Below are 15,970 nucleotides of genomic sequence, written 5' to 3' on the forward strand. Positions count from 1 at the left end.
AGAAGAATTTATCTATTTAAGGTTTTATTGGTCTGTTATTGACAGCATGATTGCACTGTACAGATGTGTATATTGGTTTAGTAATAACCCTTTGCTGTTTTTGTAATAACAGTATTGGCATATTTAAAAAGGTTCCCAATAATATTCCAGTGTATTAGCTGCACTGTAATTTACTTTCATTCAGTTTCCCCACCTGGCAATGCAGGATTTTCTGTGGGTTTTTTTATTTATTTATTTATTTTTATTTATTTATTTTTTAACAAAAATGCCATACTCAACTGTTAATGCCATCTAAATACTGTTGTATTCAGATTTCACATGTTGTGAAAGTCTGTATTTCTAATATTGTAACCTTGTGTCGCGGTCTGCGGTGGCAGACCGTGCGGGAATGTGTATGGTGGACCCAGGTGCGAACACAAGCGAGGATGCAGGAGTGGAGTAAAACAAAAGCGAGCCTTTATTATGGCTGAAAACAAAGTGTACAAACAAAGCAGGGATGGCGTGACTAGACTATAACTAAACTGGGAAAACTAATACTGTGACAAACTAAGAAAACTCAGACGATGATGATCACTGCAAATACTGACTGTGAAAACATGGAGGTGAGAACACAGACGACGCGACACAGACTGTATGACACACAGAGACTAAATACACATGAGGGATGATCAGGGGAAGTGGATGCACACGGGGAACACAGGTGACACTGATAATCATAACAAGACACGGCAGGAGTGAATGTAACACTGATGGGAGATGGGCAAAGTAAACAGGAAGTACACAGAGGTTCAAACAGGAGGAGAGAGAGCACGAGGAGAACGCAGACATAACGGGCTGGGGAAAACATAGAATAGCACAAAGAGAGACGAGGGCTCAAATACACAGAGGGGCACACAGGGGGTGAGAATCACGAAGGGAAAACACATAAGGAACAACGTAACAGAACAACCCAGGAAGCATGGCCTAAATAAAGAACAAAATATAAAAATACATGAAACTAAGAATACTGGGCCCACATGGCCCAGGACCATGACAGTACCCCCCTCTCAAGGGCTGGCTCCCGACAGCCCAAAACCGAGAAACAAAACAAAACAGAAAACAACCCACCCAGGGCGGGAGGCGGGGGACCAGGACGGAGGGACCAGAACGGGAAACAAAAACAAACAACAGAAAACACAGGAGCACATGACCATAGTCAAAATAAAGTTCAGGGGGCCGACCCAGAGCCCACAGGCACAAGAGTTCACGGGTCACACGGTCGGGGGGCCGACCGCGCGGAAGGCAGCGGCGGCTCTCCAGTCTCAGGCATGCCGGCCATGGCCTGGAGGGCACAAGACCAGACGATGCAGGACCAGACAGTGGCGTGGCGGCCACAGGCGACGGAGCCGGAGCAGGCGAAGTAGGAGCAGGCGCCGAGGCTGGCCCAGGCGTGGCAGAGGCTGGCCCAGGCGTGGCAGAGGCTGGCCCAGGCGTGGCAGAGGCTGGCCCAGGCGTGGCAGAGGCTGGACCAGGCGTAGCAGAGGCAGAGGCTGGACCAGGCGTAGCAGAGGCAGAGGCTGGACCAGGCGTAGCAGAGGCAGAAGGTGGCTGGACGGGCTCCTCGGGCCCCCCAGCAGACGTGGCATGGTGCTGGGTGGGCTCCTCGGGCCCCCCAGCAGACGTGGCATGGTGCTGGACGGGCTCCTCGGGCCCCCCAGCAGACGTGGCATGAAGCTGGTGTGGTTCACCTGAACCCCCAGCAGACGTGGCATGAAGCTGGTGTGGTTCACCTGAACCCCCAGCAGACGTGGCATGGTGCTGGACGGGCTCCTCGGGCCCCCCAGCAGACGTGGCATGAAGCTGGTGTGGTCCACCTGAACCCCCAGCAGACGTGGCATGAAGCTGGTGTGGTTCACCTGAACCCCCAGCAGACGAGGCGTGGTGCTGGACGGGCTCCTCGGGCCCCCCAGCAGACGTGGCGTGGTGCTGGACGGGCTCCTCGGGCCCCCCAGCAGACGTGGCGTGGTGCTGGACAGGCTCCTCGGGCCCTCCAGCTGATGAAGCATAAGGCCGGATGGGCTCCTCGGGCCCTCCAGCTGACGTGGGTTTAGGCCGGATGGGCTCCTCGGGCCCTCCAGCTGACGTGGGAGGTTGCTGAACGGGCTCCTCGGGCCCTCCAGCGGAGACAGGCAGCGGAGGTAGAAAGCAGTCTGAAGCGGAGAGAAAGCTCACGCCATTCCCAGCAGGCTCAGAAGCAAACTGTACAGCCGACGTGTGAACCCCTTTCGCTGTCTCATGAACCTGGGCTTCATGTGGTGCGGCTATGGGAGCTGCGCTAGAAGAAGCCCTGAATCCTATAGAGTCAAGAACATGGTTTGTGATTTCATTGTGCACTTCATCAACACTGTTACACACAATCCTTTCATTATCACAACACGACTCTGACTGGCCCTTGGTCTTAGCCAGAGTTGGGTCGGCCACAGCATGGATGTCTATGAAATCATGGTTAATGGTAGAGCGGTCTTTGGCACCAGTTTCTTCGTAGCTGGGCCCACAAAAGGGTAACCCAGTACACTCCACTATGACAGGCTCATGAGATGAAAAAGCACAGTCACTCACCTCCGTTATAGGAGGGGTCTGGGACAGAACTAGGACGGGTGCGGACTGGGCAGCTGCTGCCCCCACCTCTCTAGAGACCTCAGCGCAGTACAAACAGTCTTTAGTTGCTCTCTGAGGAAAGCTAGGCAGTCTCTCTTCAGACTCGGTAACTTGTTCACACAACGTTTCAAACCTGGCATGAGGTGGCGTAGCATTTGTTAAATTGTCAGAGGTAACAGAAGTTACTTCTTGATCACCCACACAACTAAGGCTGCTCGCTGATGGTTTCAACATATTAATTCGAAAGTCACATGATACAGAATACTTTGAGTCTGAACCTTTACTCCCAGCATCCGACATTATTTCAGAGAAATCCACCGACTGCAGGTTCACTGTGTGAGACTTAACGTCCTCCTCACTAGTTAACTCAGTAAACCCCTTTGACGTGGTAGGAAGACACAACACAGAAGTACAATGGTTGGTGGCTGTAAACAATGGTGGGTTGGTTATTACAGCATTGCACTTTACAGACGATCTGTCCTGTACTGCGCTAAAAACCCGTGTAGAGCTGGGTGCTAGGTTAGTGCCGGCGGGCACAGACACCTCTTCATTAACGGCAACGTTAGAACTGTTGCTCATAGTACCAGGTTCAGGAATTGTCTGCTCAAAGCTTGCTGTACCAGGGTTAAACAACTCGAGAACAATACAGTTATTGTTTGCATCAGCACAACATTCAGGTTCAGAAGTCATGACGCTGAGGACACAGTCATCTTTATTGCTGTTAGGATTGTCAACTGGTTCATGGATGCTGTAACCTGCCGAATCAGGCAGGTCACAGTCAGACAAGAAGTCTTTATTCACAGCAGCCCCTGAAACACTCTCCTTTGATTTGAGGTCTTTGGCTATGGGGCTAGATACAATGTCAGAAACTGAGGCAGTGGTACTCACGACTGGATGGCGGATAGAAGTCAAAGCCTCAGATGGCAATAACTGAGGGACCTCCTTGGGCTGAGGCTCAGAGCGCCGGCGGCGAGAGTGCCGCTTCTTTCTATCCGTGGAAGCGGGCGGGGCGAGCGGTGGAAGTCCCTGGCAGCTCTGGGGACCCCCAAGAGCCAGTCGAGTTCCCTGGAAAGAGCGCTCGTCATGATCAGGAGCAAGCCACGGCTCCCTCCCGAACTCTTCCTCTAGCTGTGCGCCTGCGGCGTGCTGCTGCTCCTCGAGATCGACATCCAGGACCCCCACAGCGTCCTCGGGATGCTTCGTGGAGGGCGAGACAGGACGTAGCAGTGCGCGACGGCGGCGAGAACGCCGCTTTCCCCTTGAAGCAGCTGTGGACAAAACCTGACTGTCCATGGCGACCGGCTCCTCGTCCTCCAACCACATCAGTGCCAGAAAGACAGCAGGAGACGAGTAGTCCGATCGAGGCGGCGAGGGCGGGCGGCAGGTGCGAGGCGGGGCAGTTGGCGAGAACTCCTCCTCGGGGATGAGCCAGGGCTTCCAGCGGAGCTCGTCCTCGCGATACGCCCGTAATACCTGCTGCCGCTCCTCCTCACCGAAGTCAATAGCAGCTGGCATCTCCTTGAGCCGCGTAGTGCAGTCAGGCGATGGCGGGGATGCGGAAGCCGATGGAGCGTGAGCCGAGGGTGTGTCGGCGGTGAGCCGCACTGTACCGATTCTGACCGCTTCTGGCTCACGCTTACAGGGCAGCTGCTGTCGTGGGCGGAGTCGGAGAGTGGAGGCGAGAAAGTCTATGATGAGGGGATGCAGCGCCTCCCATAACCAGGGGAATGCGGACACGCATACCCCTGCTTGGCGGGCTAGCTCAGCCCGTTCCTCCTCCCCGGAACACTGCAGCCAACTGCCACATAGCGACTCCACTGTCCGAATGATCTCCTGTTCTTGTGACGCTGGGTCCATACTGGTCGCGTCGTACTGTCGCGGTCTGCGGTGGCAGACCGTGCGGGAATGTGTATGGTGGACCCAGGTGCGAACACAAGCGAGGATGCAGGAGTGGAGTAGAACAAAAGCGAGCCTTTATTATGGCTGAAAACAAAGTGTACAAACAAAGCAGGGATGGCGTGACTAGACTATAACTAAACTGGGAAAACTAATACTGTGACAAACTAAGAAAACTCAGACGATGATGATCACTGCAAATACTGACTGTGAAAACATGGAGGTGAGAACACAGACGACGCGACACAGACTGTATGACACACAGAGACTAAATACACATGAGGGATGATCAGGGGAAGTGGATGCACACGGGGAACACAGGTGACACTGATAATCATAACAAGACACGGCAGGAGTGAATGTAACACTGATGGGAGATGGGCAAAGTAAACAGGAAGTACACAGAGGTTCAAACAGGAGGAGAGAGAGCACGAGGAGAACGCAGACATAACGGGCTGGGGAAAACATAGAATAGCACAAAGAGAGACGAGGGCTCAAATACACAGAGGGGCACACAGGGGGTGAGAATCACGAAGGGAAAACACATAAGGAACAACGTAACAGAACAACCCAGGAAGCATGGCCTAAATAAAGAACAAAATATAAAAATACATGAAACTAAGAATACTGGGCCCACATGGCCCAGGACCATGACACCTTGTGCCTACACTTGACATTTCTGAAATTATTCCCAATAATATTTGGTGAATTTGTCTTTGGGATTACCTGAGATTTTTTTTTTTAACTGAACATACATGCAAGGAAATTTAATTTGTCATTTATTACTGTACTGCATTTGTCATACCGAAAGAGGATCTCAGCTCGATCCCCTTGCTTCACACAAGTATTTTTGGTTCTCTGAAAAAAGGCAAATGTTAAGACATTGTGTCTTCACAAGTTAATGTTCCTCCATAAATTTGTAAATATAATTTAAGTTGTCGGTCTTGTTTGTCATGTTTTTACAAGTGTAGTTGCTTATTTCTAGCACTTTTTTTTAAAAATTATTATTATTATTTTTTTTATATCCAATTCAAAACACAGTAAATTTGGCTACCACAGGAGTTTGGGTGTATTTTAAAGTTTTGAGTATAATTAGCTTAAAATGGTTAACATTTATTAATTCCTTAGATTTACTTGATTTATACTTGTACTTGAAACTGAAAATATTAAGTAGAGAGTACCAAACCAAGAATGTGGATATAACATGAAAACATTTATCATTGGTACTTAAAAATATTTATCTATAGCTAATAAATAAAGTGTGTTTAATTGACTTTCATCTTTGAGTTTTAGTTACTTAAAATATTTTATGTAATCAGTTTCACCAAAAGTTTTGAGTAAAATTAACTTATTGGGTTTTACAGTGCAGCCGAAGCGGGTGAATAAAGTCACCCAGTAGCTAGCTGTGCCATTACCCAGCATACATCACTCCCTCCATAAATGCAATAAACGATACAAAAGTATCGTTCTACCTGTTTTTCAGGTAGTTGTTTACATTATATAATTTATTGTGTTCTGTATACGTCACTACAATGTGATTTGGAAAATGTCTAAATATACCGACAACAGGCACTTCCGCGGCAATCTCTTCAATCGGAGGACCCTTCACGTCAATTCCCGACGCGAGGGGGTACCCTGCGTGTCCATAAGTGAAGCAGAGGGAGCCTGACCATGCGTCACACGTTTGACGAGTTGGGAGTGAGAACGTGTTGGCTGGAGCCACTCGCCTAGCTTGGGAGTCACCGCACCTAGTGCTCCGATTACCACGGGGACCACCGTTACCTTCACCCTCCACATCCTCTCGAGCTCTTCTCTGAGCCCTTGGTATTTCTCCAGCTTCTCGTGTTCCTTCTTCCTGATGTTGCTGTCATTCGGAACCGCTACATCGATCACTACGGCCGTCTTCTTCTGTTTGTCTACCACCACTATGTCCGGTTGGTTAGCCACCACCACTTTGTCCGTCTGTATCTGGAAGTCCCACAGGATCTTAGCTCGGTCATTCTCCACCACCCTTGGGGGCATCTCCCATTTTGACCTCGGGACTTCCAGGTTATACTCGGCACAGATGTTCCTGTACACTATGCCGGCCACTTGGTTATGGCGTTCCATGTATGCCTTGCCTGCTAGCATCTTGCACCCTGCTGTTATGTGCTGGATTGTCTCTGGGGCATCTTTACACAGCCTGCACCTGGGGTCTTGCCTGGTGTGATAGACCCCAGCCTCTATGGATCTTGTGCTCAGCGCTTGTTCCTGTGTATATTTATACTGGCAGTATGGAAAATGAATGTATATGTTTGAAATAAAAATGAACTGAACTGAACTGAACTGAACCACAGGTCTCTCCAGCACGGCTGGAGGGGAACTGAGCCTAGCAGACGGACAACACACACAGTTTATGGTTCTCTGTATTCCTACATAGCAGCACAGTGATTGACACTAAAGAGTCCAGAGATACAGTACTGTCTACTTCATACTTTCACGGAAGAAAACAATGCATACACAGGCTTGACACACATGCACGGGTGACATAACCAGTGGGTTTCAAAACTTTCCTGTGCCAATGTTTTTGACCTCTCAGGGGACGTGCAGCAATAATCTGTATGTGTCAGTGACACTGATATAGGACCCAAAGCTTGGAGTCTCTGAATGAAAACAGTGCATTTATTTACAGTGAAAATGACAACAATGTGCAGAATTTTTCAGCAAGTGCTCCAGGTGACAGTGTGAGTAATCCCTTGTGAGGTCTAGTGTTGCTTTAACAGTTATTCAGCACTTTGTTGATCACTGTGTGGTACAGGATGAACCATGGAGAAAGTAAACATCTGTTACGCAATTTCAAGTTGATTCCTGTAACAACACACAGTGGTTAAAATGGAAAACAGGCGTGTTTTTCCCACACATTAAACCATATGACAATCAGATAACATTGAAAAACCAGTTCAGTGTCGCCTGTTTGACATTAAAGCACCATGATAGCAATGGAAACTTAGGGCACAGCTTCACAGATCATTAAAACTTTATTTGCGACTTGTTGAAGCACTTTAAACTAAAAGACATTGTTTCAGGTATCTGGATGACACCTGGGTTGACATCAAATCTCAGCACACTTTACTGATCACATCAAATTCAACAGGGAGGATATGAAAAGTGGCAGGTTAGCCTTCTGAGACTGTGGGATTTCCATCAGTAATGGGTGACATTTAAAAGTTGATGTGTACCATAAACCTATGAATATGGGTCCGTGTTGAAGGTTTGACTCTCATCATCCACCTGAGCACAAACTGGGTGTCATCAGGACGCTACAACATACAACGATCACCATCCCCACAGACACAGTGGCCGGGGAAGCAGAAGAATATCACATCAAGAAGGCCCTGAGTAAATGTGGTTATCCCAGCTGGACATTTATCAAAGCTGGGAAGGCACCTAAAGAAAGCTCCAGTCAATCCAAGAGAGAAGGTCACATGCTGCCTAAGTGAAAACCCATAGTGATCCCTTATGTGTCAGGAGTATGGGAACAGTTGAGACGCATTTTCTCTAATCACTGCGTCTCTTTAGCTTTTAAACCCCAAAACATAGTGCACCAGGAAAAATTAGTCCACCCCATGGATCGACACCCCCGACACAAATGACCACCCTTATACAGCTCAGAGGCAGCAAGCCTTTCTGCAGACTATCCGTGATAAACTCCAGCAATTCATCACCCACCCAAAGGATTTGTAAAATTCGACCAGAGTTCTACTACTCTGAAAACTCATCAGAGCAGTATGAAGTTCATGCAAAGTTGGCTGAGCCTCCAATTTGCGATTGGCTTCAGCTGCCACCTGATGAAGTCCTTCGAAGAAACGATTGCACAAATTGGGATTATCTGAAAAATCGCTCTTTAAAAAGGTCCTTATAATAGCTGACAGCAAACGTGCTGATCTCAGAAGGATCTGACATTGTGGAGCCACTGCCAGACATTAGAGAGTGAACAATCTTTCTTTGCCTATTCTTTTTTTCTAGTCCAAAGAAGAAGTGAGACGGGGCCTCCATCTCTGTGATACTGAGGAAACGTCACCTGACCAAAGCCCCTTTGGCCGTCCTGCCCAACAGGTCGGCAGGTCAGCCTTTTTGGATTTGAGGGAATCTAAAAGCTCTTGGTTTCCTGTAGATACTGCTAAACCCTGCAGTTCGTCCACCTGAGTACCTAGGTCTTTAAATGTTAGTTTGAGACATGACCTATTGCAAGTTCCTGTTCTTATAATTTAGTGAGACGCTTAATTCTGCTTTTCTGCATACCTCATACACACAGTTTAAGTTCATTGAAAGGTCGTATGTCTATGTATGGTATAGCTGGAAACACACACACATACCCACACACACGGAATACAGACACTGATGTTGTTCAGATGTGCCTGCTTAAGAATGTCATGTGTATTTGTAATTGCATGTTCATGAATGATGCTTGCTGACAATAAAAAGGGCTGTAGCTAAGGAATCAGTCGAAGTTGGCTGAGGACAGGTGAAGGCCTGGGCTTGCTTCCCTCACAAGCCACAAAGACAAAGAGCTCTGTCTGGTCTTGTTTTGTCGTGCAGCTTGGGCTTGTGTTCCAGTGGGGTTTGTGCCTAGATAAACCCAATATCTCCCCTATAAAGGATGTGCCGGGAGCTGAGGTGCGGTGTGTGGGTGGCAGCTGGAATGCTGCGGCCGAGTGTTGGAAGAAACACCAAACAATAAAACGTGTAGTAACGTGCAAGCTGTGTGTGCGGGTCCTCATTCATGTCACAGGCCAGAAGCTTTAAAAAAGCAACTCTTTTCACTTCATCACTAGCACCATTCAAGTTTAATGTGACTATTTTCAATTCACACATAAAAAAATGAGAGACAGAGAACAAAGGACAGGGACATACAGAGTATTTTTTAAACATCACCATCCTCATCAGCTGGAAGTGCTTGAGCTCTTACTTTCAAAATCTATTTCTTTAACCCTCTGGGGTCCAGGGTATAATTGGCCGTTTTTGACTACTTTTGATTTTTACCTCTATATTTCACCTTTAAAATGTGTTTTTCTTGCCTTGTTTGTATCATTATTTTCAGCACAACCTCAAATATCTGAAATTTGAGTTATTTTTTCATTTTGGCATACTATATTAGCACAGTTGATCTAAATTCAGACAAAAAAATTCAAAATCCGAGTAGAAGAAAGTTATATTTTTTACTGTACAACCCACAAACATGTTTAACGAATCATTTTCATAACTTGAAATGCAAATAGAAATTGTACATTTCTAAAAATTATGCACAAGTTTTGCAAACAACAAAGTTATATGGTACTATTTACTAGGGGTGCAACGATAGTCGTATCGATATTGAACCGTTCAATACAGTGCTTTCGGTTCGGTACGCATATGTATCGAACAATACAAAATTTGTAATTTATTTTATCAACTTTCCTTCTGACGATGCTGTCTGTGTTGAGCGCTCAGTGAATCTGCGTTCGACTACTCCACCTAGGCTGCACTGTCGAGCGCAGATCCACTGAGCGCTCAACACAGACAGCATCGTCAGAAGGAAGAGCGCAGGGCAAGCTAGCGAGACAGAAGTTAAGCTCTCCTTGCAACATGGACCTCCCCCACCCTCATTCAGATCTGGCGTTTGGAATTATTTTGGTTTTCATGTGACGTATGACCCTGAAGGTAAGCGCGTCATGGACTAAAGTAAAACAGTATGTTGGATGTGCCATGCAATGCTCAATTACATGGGTGGGAACTAGTGTGTTAGCGCCAGTTAGCTGCCCACATTCAGATACAGTCCAAAAAGCCTAGGCGGCGCCTGTACCACCTCCGACAACTGAGGAAGTTCAGGGTCTCTCCAGTGATCCTCAGGACATTCTATGCAGGCGCTGTGGAGAGCATCCCCACACAGAACATCACATCCTGGTTTGGGAACAGCTGTGTGAAGGACCAAAAAGCTCTTCAGAGAGTGATCCATACAGCAGAACGCTGCTGCAGGATTGCTCTCCCCCCCCTTCAGGACACCTACACCAGGAGATGCTGGACTAGAGCAGCTCAGATACTGAAGGACCCGTCCTGGCAATAAACTGTTCCAACTTCTGCAATCTGGTAGAAGGTTCAGCATCATCCGGGCAAGGACAGAGAGACTCAAAAGGAGCTTCTATCCCCAAGCCAACTGGGCCCTAAACCAGAACGTGTCATTTTCTCTTTTCCTGGATTGTAGTCTCCGTTGCCCTTCATGTGTTCCATGTCTCATGTTGTCAAGCCCGTGTCATTTGGTCTGTCTCATCATGTTTCCTGTTTTATTGTGAAAGACTCTGGTGTTCTTTGTTTATTTTATTTAGTTTCACTTCCCTTGTCCTGTCATTAGGGTCATGTGTGTCAGCTGTTCTCCCACATGCATTTCCACTTCTCCTAATCATCTACTTAGTCTCTGTGTTTCATTCAGTCAGTGTCGGATAGTCATACCACCCTTTCTCGTCTGGTCTAGGATTTTCATGATTTTGCTCTGGGCATGTTCACGTTTCTTGTCATGTTCACATGTGATAGTTCCTCTTTTGCTCCTGTGTTCATAGTGTTCATAGTTCTGCTGTAGTGTTCCCAGTGTAGTATTCAGTTTATTTTCGCCACAGCCCATGTTACTTTATTTCTTGTGTTCAGCCGAAATAAAGGCTCGCTTTCTGAATCCCAAGAGCAGAGAGAGGAGAGGAAGTGTAGCCTATTGAGCCGCTGAGAGGGGACCATACTGGGTGCCAGCAAGAAGCGGGCAATGCAAGACAGGGAGCCAGCGCCGCAGGCTCTGGAATACTCACTCGCTGGCTGAGGCATCAGACACAGCGAGGACCGACTGGCGGGCAAGCCGGCGAATGCGGGCAACACGCCAGGGAACACAGCCGGCAGCTGCAGTGCAGCCGCTGGAGAGGAGGGCCAAGCCCTGGGGCGCGACCAGCAGGTTGCCCCAGGGCCAAGCGGCTGCTGAGTGTCGTCTGTAGACAGGGGAGCCGCAAGAGTGAACTCGAGGACTAGACACTCGAGAACAGCAGGTGCTGCAGGCTGTAACACAACACACTCGCTGGCTGGCGTATCAGACACAGCGAGGTCCAGCTGGCGCATAAACCGGCAAAGCGTGGGCAATACGCCAGAGGAACACAGCCAGCAGCTGCAGCTGCGGCAGCAGCGGCAGCGGCGGCTTAACTTGCAGTCAGAGCCGAGAAGCCGCCCCACTCAATCAATGACAGGAGCCCTGCTGGCCGTGTGAACCGTGTACTGCGGGCAACATGCCAGACAGAACAGGCACTAGGCTGGAGCACTGGCTCAGGCCACTGATGGCCCAAATGAGGAGCAACCCAACGCTCGTCACCAGGGCACAGCACCCACTCTGCGCCCTCCGTAGACAAGGGGCCAGCAAGAGTGGGCCTGAGGAGACACTGTCGGACAGTTGAGAGGTGTCAGCTCACTGAGCCGGCACCTGCTGGCCATATGACCCGCGACACAGGGGCAACACACTAGACAGAGAGCCAGCGCTGCGTGCTGGAGAACACTCACTTGCCAGCTGACGTATCAGACACAGCGAAGTCCGACTGGCATACGAAACTGGCGAAGTGCGGGCTATACGCCAGGGGAACACAGCCCGCAGCAGCAGTACAGCTGCAAAGACGCAGGGCTAAGGGAGCTATGCGACCTGAAGGGTCCATCCAACCACGGAGCCGCTCAGCCATCCACAGACGGGGGGGCTGGCGGTCTAGCCAGCTGAAAGCCAAGCCCCACAGCTGAGCGGTCGCTAGCGCTGTCCGCAGACAGGGGAGCAGCAAGAGTGAACTTCGAGAATGAGAGACTCGTGCACAGCGCTGCAGGCTGGAGAACACTCACTTGCCAGCTGACGTATCAGACACAGCGAAGTCCGACTGGTATATGAAACCGGTGAAGCGCGGGCTATATGCCAAGGGAACACAGCCAGGAGCTGCAGCAGCTGATATGCCACAGAGAATCCGGCTAAAAAAGGCTGGAGAACGCTCACTCGCCACAGCAAGGTCTAACTGGCGTGTAAGCCAGCGAATGCGGGCAACATGCCAGGGGAAGACAGCCTGGAGCTGCAGTGCAGCCAGGGATGTGAGTCGGGGGTGTCAGCATACTGAGCAGGCCCTGCCAGCCACAGCAGGACCAGCGCCGCAAGCCGGAGCACGCCGGAGAACTGTCAACCGCTGGCCGAGCCATCAGACACGGCGAGGTCCGACTGGCGTATGAAACCGGCGAAGTGCGGGCAATAGGCCAGGGGAACACAGCCTGCAGCAGAGCTGGCCACTATGCCCAACTCAAAGGATGTCAGGAGGGAGGAGGGAGGCTGGAGGACAGTTGAGCCTAGGCTCTGAGTCCTCCCCGCCTCAACTGAACGCGACCTTCTCCGCACACCTGCATAGGCCCCTCAGCTTCTTCATAGCGAGGTGGCCGCAAGTTTGTAGACAGGCAGTTCCATCAGGCAACCCTGGTCGTCTGACCGGAACCAAGCGTCATAAACATCAACCTCCTGAAAATCAATCCTCCACCAGCCCAGGCCTCACAGAGGCGGGGCCATGGGAGGGAATGCTGTGAGAGGGTCCCGGAATCAGGCGACCCAGACATGGGTTCAGCCATCCGGGCCCCACTCCAGTGGCAGCCAGAGGGGATGGAAGCTTCTTCAACATCCACCCCACGATAGTCAACCGCCACCAGCCCAAGCCTCGCAGAGGAGGTGCCATGGGATGGAACGCTGCAGCCATCAACCTCATTAGCCTGAGAGGCACAGGATTGGGGCGGGCTCTCCATGCCCAGCCCACCTGAAGCTGTCGTGTCAAGCTCCATCCCATAGAGGGAGCGACAAATTGGCCACCAGCAGGGCATAAGTAACCCTCACGCCCATGTTAGGGCATGCCGCCCCCTGCCCACGAAAGGCCCGAAGGGGCAACTAGGGACTGGGGGCTAACGGGGGAGGGGCCAAAGGCAACTACTCTGCCAGGCACGGAACACAACTGCGGGCAGGGGACCATAAATGCTGGGAGGCAGGGCACTCACTACCTGCAACTAGGCCAACCAGGCAGCAGCGACACCATAGGCAGTAGGCGCTGAGGCTGCGTAGTAGCAACAACCTTGAGGTCCACTCTACTAGATGGGACCTCAGGAAGGGCTAATTCCCACACCCGGAATGCTCCAATCAAGAGCTGAAGGGACCCATCTCGCCCGACACTGTGCCCGGGGACCACCAGGGGGCAGCCCAGGGACAGGTGGGCAACACCGGAAAGAAGAAGGAAGCTTCTTCAACATCCGCCACCTGGCAGTCAACCTCCACCAGCCAAGGCCTCACAGGAGTGGAGCCATGGGAGGTACGCTGTGGGAGGGGCCAGCAGTAAATCAGCAACAGGTGTGGGAGAGGACCCAGCCCATGGCCTGCCTAACTGGTGTCACAGCAGTGGCAGCCATGTTCCCCATAGTAGCCTGCTCTCTCATTTTTGGAGGCAGGAGAAGGGGGAGGGGCAGGCCATTTAATGCTTTCAGAAACCAAGGACGGTCTGAATAGTTCATGCTGGCAACAAAGCAGTGCATGCATTTTTCATTTTTTGCCCAGGCACAACCACACTGCATTAACCCGCGAGCTGCGGGCGACACACCAGACAGGCTAACTGGCTGGAATGCTACTCGTAGACCGGCTAACGATTAGCTGGCACGAACCGTAGCATAATTCCCCACGGTTTATTCCCCACAGTGTTAAGCAGGCCAAGAGCGAACGCTTGGAACGCTGAATCGGTGTCCGCTCTGTGTTAACACACATAGCAGCGGACCTCCACAGTGCCCAGGCGACAGCGTATGCTTGAACGCTGAAGCTGTATCCCCTCTGTGTTTACATACATAGCAGCCGAGCTGCACCGAGCTGCTCGCTTGCCGGCAGCCGCACAGCGTGGTCCGACCGGCGCATAAGCCTTTTTTTTTGGCGGCGATAAGCCGAGGAAGGGAGACCAGCCAAGGGGAAGCAAAGGGCCAGCTAGGGGGAACCACGCTAAGGGATACCAGGGCATACCAGGGGAATACCGGGGAACACCAGGGCATACTTTAAAGAAATTGATTTTGAAAGTAAGAGCTCAAGCACTTCAAGCTGATGAGGATGGTGATGTTTAAGAAATACTCTGTATGTCCCTGTCCTTTGTTCTCTGTCTCTCATTTTTTATGTGTGAATTGAAAATAGTCACATTGAATTTGAATGGTGCTAGAGATGAAGTGAAAAGAGTTGCTTTTTTAAAGCTTCTGGCCTGTGACATGAATGAGGACCCGCACACACAGCTTACACGTTACTACACGTTTTATTGGTTGGTGTTTCTTCCAACACTCGGCCGCAGCATTCCAGCTGCCACCCACACACCGCACCTCAGCTCCCGGCACATCCTTTATAGTGGAGACATGACCAGCTGTTGGAGCTCAGGTGTGTGTCAGCCTCCCCCGAACCCACCTCTGCACCCCTCCCCTGCAGCTGAACCACAAACCACACCCTTCCACATGGATGTAAAAAAGTTAGATAATATGTTAGTTCAACAAACTCACAGCACTGCTGACAATGAGAGTGACTGGAGGAAGGGCTGTTGGGGGGCGAGGTCTTTTTTTAGTCAGAAGTCCAGCTGTAGTGGTATGGGGACTGGGTTTTCTAAGATTTTTTTTGCCTCTTTCTTCTGAAGCAGAGGAAATGATTGAGGGCTGTTTATTGAAGGTTGAAGCCAAATATGAAAAAGGGAATTTTGTTTTCTCAGTGTACATGCGCCAACTACAAGGGTGAACAGAATGTTGTTGTTTTTTTGAATGTCCTATGTGACACTGTTAAGGATTGCAGTGATGATGAGTATTTGTTTTTATGTGGGGATTTAGTACTGAAAACCCATTATTGGATAGAAACCATATAGAACCTCATCCTGAATCCTCTCCCAGGCTCAGACAGCTGACTGTAGCTGTGGACCTGTCAGTTCACTCGTAATGTCAGTAGAGACATAACCAGATCTATAAGAGACCTAGGTACTCAGGTGGACGAACTGCAGGGTTTAGCAGTATCTACAGGAAACCAAGAGCTTTTAGATTCCCTCAAATCCAAAAAGGCTGACCTGCCGACCTGTTGGGCAGGACGGCCAAAGGGGCTTTGGTCAGGTGACGTTTCCTCAGTATCACAGAGATGGAGGCCCCGTCTCACTTCTTCTTTGGACTAGAAAAAAAGAATAGGCAAAGAAAGATTGTTCACTCTCTAATGTCTGGCAGTGGCTCCACAATGTCAGATCCTTCTGAGATCAGCACGTTTGCTGTCAGCTATTATAAGGACCTTTTTAAAGAGCGATTTTTCAGATAATCCCAATTTGTGCAATCGTTTCTTCGAAGGACTTCATCAGGTGGCAGCTGAAGCCAATCGCAAATTGGAGGCTCAGCCAACTTTGCA

Source organism: Astatotilapia calliptera, chromosome 3, assembly GCF_964374335.1.
Source record: "Astatotilapia calliptera chromosome 3, fAstCal68.1, whole genome shotgun sequence".
Classification (NCBI taxonomy): Eukaryota; Metazoa; Chordata; class Actinopteri; order Cichliformes; family Cichlidae; genus Astatotilapia; species Astatotilapia calliptera.